We start from the raw sequence: 9,159 nt of genomic DNA on the forward strand, positions 1-9,159 counted from the left end.
GCGACCCTTTGGTTCATAGGCTGACACTCAATCCACGGAGCCATACTAGCCATTTTTTATTACAATTTAGCAATTAATTTATTCATTGATATTGTTTGTTGAACATACACTGTGTGTAATTTTGTGTAAGAGGGAGGCCTTAAAAACACCGTAAGGTGAAGATTTGTACAACACCCACAGAAACTATTTGAAAGTTCATGCAATATGCCAGTGATAGTATTTCTAATCTTAGCGACTGCAATCAGACCTCAATTACACAAAATGAAAACGATCATGAAGGAAATACAAATGGCTTTGCACATTTTAAATTCAAAACCAGCATTTTGGCTTTACCATGGAAGTCTACCCAGGCCTGGCACCACTTACAGCAGACAACGCATCCTATGTTCTGCCAGGGCTCACGCAGTGCGGAGACCTGGGTTGGGTTCATGGGTTCATGGACCTGACGGGACGCTGACTTCCGTCCCTCTGTACGCTGAAGCAGCATGACCTTCATGACCTTGAGGCTTCAGTTGCCTGTCTTTACGTGTGTGCTTTGGCTGGGAAGGAAAAGATAAGAGTTTACATCTAAGTTTCCACCTGGAACTTTCCCTCCTAGATTTAAAACAATATCTATCAATCACATACCAAAAGCACTTGGGAAAGGGACTAAAGAAGAGAAAGTGGTCTCTGAATTATTTAGTCCCTGTCACTCTGTACCTGACAGCGTCGCTGTCTCCCTCCACTTCGTATGATATGTGCACAGAGGAGCAACTCTGTCCTCAGATGGTGCAAGACGACAGGCCACAAACAACACACGCCTCCCCCCACACAGTCGTGTTAGGAGTCAGAGCAGAAGGATGCGTTCTCATGTCGTTCCTAGGGAATGACATCTTGGATGTGTTTCACTGTCTTTCTCGGTTTACTCCATCTCCCCTCAAAGCTTCAATACTGTCCACAAAGTACGTGCTTGACAAAGAGGGTGCTCAGGCAGCCATCACCTGGGATTGGCTTCTACTAAGCTTTCCACGGAGCAGCGCGGGCAGCGTCCCCGAGACCACGGAGGGGCAGCCTGGATGTGGGACCTCTGACTCTCACGCCCCTGCCACCCACCAAGTTGCCCTGCTCCACAGGAAGCTCTGACTCGTGGGGCTTGGCCCTGCTGAACACTCTGTGCACAGGTAGAAAATCGCCAGCCTAGAAGTCCATGTCCTAGTAGGCCACACAGGACCACTCAATAAGTGTGAATCGGTGTGTCAGGCAGTGTTCAGCGCTGTTTTCACTTCCTAACCCCTTCTGCTCCATACGGCAGGAAATAAAATCATTGATAGGTCACCGAAAGGAAGATCTCTCGATTCTAAATCAATAAATACCCTAGGCCCCGTGCAAGTCAACAACCCTAAACACATCGCCATTTGATGTCAGAATACTGATCTGTAACCCAAATTCTTCTTCGTACTTTTGTCCTTGTGAGAAAACATATACTTCCAGTTGAGTCGGCATGTTAATCTTTTCAACACGAGTGTAGACCAAAGTATCTCTAGGTTCTAAGAATGTATATGGCACCCTGGCTGGTATAACTCAGCGGACTGAGCTCGGGCTGTGAACCAAATGGTTGCTGGTTCAATTCCCAGTCAGGGCACATGCCTGGGTTGAGGGCCAGGTCCCCAGTGGGGGTGTTTGAGAGGCAACCACACATTGATGCTTCTCTCCCTCTCTCCTTCACTTCCCCTCTCTCTAAAAATAAATAAATAAATTCTTTAAAAACAACACCTAAGATTAAAAAAATAAAAATAAATAAATAAATACATAAATAAGTGCCTGGGCACCATCATTTTTCCCTTCAATCTTCAGAGACCTATAGAATCTAAAATTGATCAGAGACCTATAGAATCTAAAATTGACTTTTTACATTGGGGAGGGTGTCTTTTTTCTCTTTTATAAACTGTCTGAGATTATGTTACTGCCAACCACAGACTCCTTTTCCACACTGACATGGTGGGTAGCCAATAATGAGCCACAAAACTCCATACTTCATCAAGATGATAAACACTAAAGCATACAGAGAAAGCCAAGGTCTCTCCTAGAACAGCTGGCCCCGCCCTCCCAGCACTCACACACTTCCGGCCCCCTTAGCCTTCCCTGCCTCTCTTGGATAAGAGTGTCCTAATAAAAAGCATCTGGAAACATTACCGGCAAAGGATGAAAGCAGTGACCAATATTTTAATTTTGTTTTCTTTCTCTTAAACATTAATGGAACCTCTTGCTTCCATGCTAATAAGAAGATAGAGTTACTCATTTAATTTTCAGCCCCTAAGAAGGATACTCCACCTGTACCAGAGGGGCCAGCGTAAAAAATAGAGCTGGGACTTTTTTTTTTTGCCTAGAAAATACATGCTAGAGTCAACCCCAGCAATATGTCCTTCACCCCTAAAATGTGTTTGAAGTCAGAGGGGCTACCAGCTGCAGAACCAGAAATCATGGACCCCCATCAGCATGCCCTCTACCCCTCAAAATTTTGTTTTAGTGATGGTCATTTTCAGCATGCAGTCTTGCTCCAAGTAGCAGACACAATACGAGTTTTGCAGCATTAACATTTTAAACTGCACACTTCCAAATCAGGTTAAGGATTTACACATGGTGAGATGATTTTAGCACTTGGAAAATTCTTGGGTTTGACATTTCTTCTAACATTGAACATACTGATGAACGAAATGAAAATTAAAGCTTTGTGTAATTCAGTAAATAACAGAAACACCAAATTAGCACTTGGATATTTTAATTAAGTAAAATGTGATCATCATAATTAGATAAAATTATGATTTCAGCCAAACTGTGTTCCTAATATTCTGAGGTGATTTTTTTTCAATATAATTTAGAAAGAATGCTACATAAATTTCTTATTCTGTGTTCACTTTCCAATATTTGCAATGCACCAGTTTACAAAACGAATGCCCTTACAAAGATTTAATTTATAGTATATGAAACAGTATATATAGTAGTTATGTATTATACTATAATACATACCATCTGCAATAGCATATATACATTATACTATACATATAATATATACACACTATACTATAGTACGTAGTAAATAGCACACAGTATAGTACCCTGTATGAAACAGTACCTAAGAATATGCGAGCACATATTGCAGAGTAAAAACAGGTGTGTCTGTGTTAGTGTGTCTGTTATAGAGTGAGAAGGCAGTGATTTAATGAAACCAGCAAAGCAATATCAGATCCTATGGGCCATCTAGGAATGTTTGTAATATTTCACAGTAAATACCTGAATTGTTAAATATAAAGATAGATAAAACTTCCAGAATAAAACCACTAGTTCCCAGTAAGTGTTTGTGCAACTACATTTCAGAATGGGAATTTACAACGTGCACGGGCCCGGGGCTTAACCTACGACTGGGCTGCACCCAGTGTGCCGGTGCGTGTGCCGTGCTCTGTGGCGCTCGGTGCTGGTCCGTGACCATCAGTTCTCGTGGACTTTGTGGTCTACAAGGTTTGGGGGACATGCATATGGCGATTTAACTTAATATTGGTAGGGAGATGACTTTCCTAAATAATATGGAGAGGGAGAAATTGGTTCTATACTCAAATTACTAGAATCTCTGTTCTCAGTATTATCAAATACATACCAGCATGGTAGGTAAATATGTATTAAATGTGTGCTACATGGAGGCAGGAGGAACAGAGTTTTTGTTTGTTTGCTTCTTCCTACTTAAAAACATTTTTAGGATAGAGAATGGGTTTCCCCCATTTCTTTGAATCACCATTATCTAGTGCAGTGCCTGATGTGTGCAAGAATTTCAACGAATTTGTTTGTAATACCAAACTACTTTGACTACAGAAGAAAATGTGTTCACCACACAATAAACTATGCCATACAGATAATGAATTCTAAGTGGAATTTCCCCCCAGTGTATAGGGATGTTACTGAGTTTAAACTACATATTTTTAAAATTTATTTTTTATTGTTGTTCAAGTACAGTTGTCTCCATTTCACCCCACCATGACGCCCCGAACCCCAATACCCACCTTCCACCCTCAAACCTATGCCCTTTAGCTTTGCCCATGTTTCTTTTATACATGTTCCTTGATGGCCCTTCCCCTATTTTCCCCTCATTATACCTCTCCCTTCTCCCCTCTGGTTACTGTCAGTTTGTTCTTTATTTCAATGTCTCTGGTTCTATTTTGCTTGTTTGTTTGTTTTGTTGGTTAGGTTCCGCTTATACGTGAGATCATATGGTATTTGTTTTTCACCACCTGGCTTATTTCACTTAGCATAATGCTCTACAGATCCATCATGCTTTTTTAAATAAAATCTATTTACAAATTTATTATTTTTATTTCAGCATATTTTAATATTTATAAAATATCTCGGATACTCCGAGTATCCAAGTATCTTTATAGTCTTTAAAAGACTATTTAAATCAATGCTTTAGTATACTGCAATAAAAAATTCAATTTAAGATGTTACGCATCACATTGTGAGTTTGACCTCTTTACAGCCCACTCATGGCCCGTGAACAAATGTAATGCATTCTCAGCTTCTGTGACATGTGGAACATGAAAGTAGCACTATTCACCATCGTCATGGCCATTTAAAAATTACACTCAAGCTTGGATGTGAAAAGAGCTTAAACATTGTCACTCCCATCTATACAACAAGAAAATAGCAGGAAAACACTGACAATTCAGCAACTCTTCCTGAGCCAGAGAACTGAGGTCAGGGAAAATATACCAAGTATAACAAAAACCAAAAATTCTACACCAAGACGTAGCATGTGTGGACTTCAGAAAATCAAAGACAAAGAAAAAGATCTTGAATTAAGGTAGAGGGAAATAAAATATTGCCTGTAGAAGAATAAGGATGAGAATCACACTGTTTTTCTTCATAAGCTAAATAGGTAAGGAAAGCGTGCATTGACGGTTTAATGTGTTGAGTGAAAAAGTGGTCAACCTAGAATTCTGTATCCAGAAAAATTATCCTTCAAAAGTGAATGAGAAATAGAGTTTTTCAAGGGAATCCATTTCCAGCTGCCCTGCCCTGTAAGCCATGCCCCCCCCGCCCCGCAAAAAAAAGAGTTCTCTGGGGAGAAGGAGAATGATCCAGGTAAAAAGTAGGATCAAATAAGGAAAGAGCAGTGGAAGAGGAATAAATGGAGCAAAAATAAAATCTTTGACCTTTCGTATTTTTAAAAAACATAATTTTAAAATTTTCAGTTACAGTTAACACATAATATATTATTTTCAAGTGTATGACATAATGATTAGACATTTATACGACTGATGGAGTGATCACCCCAATAAATGTAGTGAGCCACAGTTATTACAATATAATTGACTATATTCCCTATGCTATATTTTATATCCCCATGACTATTTTTGTAACTTCTTAAACCCTTCCATCTTTCACCCTTCCTAGTCTTAGTTAATCACATAGCAATTGCTTTACAGTGGTAATATTAACAATGTATTATAGCATTGGATGAGTAAATCATATAGACAAGTGAAATAATTGTCAGCAATGCCTTATGGGATAGAGAGAGGGATTGAGGCAACTCAGTTATAAGCTACCTGAACTACGTGTGACCCAGTACAGTTAATTGGTACAGTTAATTAGAAGGTGGTGTCTTATTAATTAAAAATATATAATGTAAACTCTAGGGTCTCCAGTATAAATTTTTTAAGGATGATTGATGTTGTTACAGAATAAATAAAACAGAATCATATCAAGTGCTAAACTAAACCAAAAGACTACCAGAAAAAAGGAGAAAGTCAATCCCCAAAATTTTTTCAACACATATAAAATAATTAAAAACAAGGTAGATATTAACTCAGCTATATCAACAGTGACTTCTAAGCTGAAGGGTCTAAGCACACCAGTTCAAAGACACACATTTTCAGTTTATAGAAAAGAGAGACCTAACTCCATGTGCTTTCTATAAGAAACCCATACTAAACATAAAGATCCAGGTACGTTAAAGGGCAGGTAAGTATATATCATTTTAAAACTAACCAAAAGATAGCTTGAGTAGCTATAGTAATTTCAGACAAAGACTTCAGAAACTGGGAAATTATCAGGAATAAATAGAAGTATTACATAATAATAATGAAGCTGATTCTCTAAGACATAATCCTTAACGTGTATCACCCTAAAAACAGTGCATCAAAATGGATGAGGCAGAAATGGAAAGATCCTGCAGGAAGACAGAGGCAAATTACTGTTATATTACAATTACTATTGTAATGGAAGCTGTGAGGACCACTCTTCTCAGTGGCTGAGAGATCAAGCAGGTGGACATGTGCTCACCAATGACACAGAGGAATTCCTGCTTCTGCAGAGCATTCGTTCTAATGGGAATAGACAACACATAAGCATATAAATACATAAAATACTTAGTATATCAAATGGTGATAAAAGACTTAAAGGACAAAAAACAGGGAAAGAAATAGAGTATGAGGAGGTGAGCGATATGGTCTAAATTTAAGCTACAATGTCAGCCAAAGGCCTTACAGGAATGGTGGCTGTTTAGGAAAGACAAGCTGATGGCTAGGTATCTGGGGGAAGACTATTCAGGGCAGAAAAAAACAGTTCCAAGATCACTGAAGCTTTCTATTTTAATTATCCAGGCTTTCTTAAATTAGATCACCGGGCACCACTGCGTGTATTCAGTCTTGCCTTCCCAGCCACCCTGAAATTTATGATAACATATACCAGGGCCTGGTGTAAAACAGGTAAGTTAGTGAAGCACAAAGAAATCTCTTTATAAAGTGGTCCTGGAAAATAGATGTAGGTTTTGCAACCTTGCTGAGCTACCTGAGTAGGAAGGAAATAACCATGACTCAGCATTTTCTCTACCGCATTCCAAGCTGTGACACTGTCATTTTACGACACTTCGGCACATCATCAAAGGTTGGACCCAAGGTTGGCTGCCTTTGACCAAATGCCATTTATTGTGTGATTTACTGAACACAAAATGGCTTCAATTTGATCTTTAATATAAATTGCAGAGACTTTTACAGAATAAAATTTGAGTCTGCCCTGTATTACCATTTGCAAAGGGCCTTGTAATGTTGCCAGTGGAAATCCATAACTCATCTATATGCTTCTTTTGAATGCTGTTTAGAACTGCGGTGAGAGTAAAAAAATGTAAAGGATTTAAGACTAACAAGTAACAATATTTCAAATAAGAAAAGGTATATTCTACTGAACCCAGGACTTATCGTTTATACTAGAAGACATTTAATCAACATGGGGAAGCATACATTTTATAAACAAATTAACACCTTTTTAATCCCAAAAATAAGGTCATGTAATAACCATTGTAGAATAAACACTAACGAAGTAACTTTGTGGAAAAAATCTTATCATGCTTAATCAGGTATTTGTAAATTTCCAATTTCTATTGGTAGCTTCAAATAAAAATTAACTAAAACCCATTGTTTAGTTTTGTTGAGTTTTTTGAAGTTGTATTTTCTCTCTTTTATGGACACGATACATAATTATTCACAGTAGCATGCCTTTTGAATTAAGTAAAAATGTAATATGATTTGATGAATAAATGGCTGAACTGAGAATTTTATTGATTTACTGGCCATTAAACAAAATACAGTTTGCTGGAATACCATCTTTCATGAATCACAGGCATACTTGTGGAATTTAATTATTCCATTCTAAGCAGAGAGTTTCTACTCATATTTTCCTCAATTAGGGAAAATTAAACTTGGCTAGTGCCTAAAATCTTAGATTAGTTAACATTCAAGATGTTCTAGCTCCTATCCCCTAAAAATGATCTTCAACCACTCTACGGGGTAGGGTTTAATCTTTCTTCAATATACGAATATTATTCTTGTTAGATCATATGCACTAATCTTACATTAATAAATCAAATCTATATAACTCATTGTTAATTTTCTTAAATATAGACTATGAAATTATGAAGCTATACAAACCTGACCTGGTTAAGTAGGTATTTGATGCATTATTTACCTCTCTATCTCAATTGATAATACATATGTATGTATTACAGAAAGTGTAGGTAAAATACAAGTATAATATATGCATACCCCATATATATAACATTGAAGCATGTAGTTCATGCTGCATAACCAGTCTAATGTATGCATTTTACTAATTGCAAGTGGTAGCTAGGCCTTTTTAAGGCTTATTAACATGTGCGAAGGTGACAGAGGCGTGACACAGAACTCAGGGACCTGCTGCTGGAGGCTGCCCGGATCCACACGTGGATGGGGAAAGAGAGGTGGGACCAAGGTCACACCAGCATTAATCCTCTCTTTGTAAAAAAGTGCCAGGGGATGTTTAACATCCACATGCAGAAAAGAGACCTTGGTTGCACGGGCTCACCTGAAAGGCCCTCACATACTCGGCTGTATAATTAATTTACTTCAGAAAGGATGGAGGTTAAGGCAGGGGGGATTTGAAAGGACGTTTAAATTCCTCGATTGTACTCTTAAGCGAACTCAGTGCATTGCAGTTTACACTCATGGATGAGCCGTCATTTTTAACCTAATGAAAGTATTGTAAGTGTAATTCACCTGCTTCTTTCTTTCCTTTCTCCTATTTTATCACATAATGTAATTCTGAGCAAGACTCCCATTAGACACCCACCTTCCCACATAAACTGGAGTGTTATCTTCCAGGTATTTGAGAATAATATTCCTGTGTTACTGAACTTGTGAAAGATTTACATACATTTCAAAGAGACTAAGAAAGAAGTTATAATTACAAGTTTCTTAGAATACATGCTGTTAAAGAATAGAAAGCAGGGAGAAATCACTTCCTCTATTTTCAAAAGGAAAAATTAAGCCTCTTATTTTTAATTCCATTTGCCCTAACAGCTATTTTTTCCAATTTATTAATTGCTTTTTTGTTTATATATTGAGGTATAAATCACACTGATTTATTTATTCTTACACAAATAGCAGTCTCCCAATTTTTATAGATTTTGAGAAAGTCTTGATTTCAGATAACGAGTTCTACAAGTATGCAGTTGATTTCAGGTAATAAGTTGTACAAATTTGCTATCTTTTTAAAGATTGTTTTGACTATCTGGGCCCTTTTTATTTCCCTATTCATTTTTCAACATAACCATAAATTTCTGCAGATAATGCCTGCTGAGATTTTGATTTGTTTCATTGA

The sequence above is a fragment of the Phyllostomus discolor genome, chromosome 9, assembly GCF_004126475.2.
Source record: "Phyllostomus discolor isolate MPI-MPIP mPhyDis1 chromosome 9, mPhyDis1.pri.v3, whole genome shotgun sequence".
NCBI lineage: Eukaryota > Metazoa > Chordata > Mammalia > Chiroptera > Phyllostomidae > Phyllostomus > Phyllostomus discolor.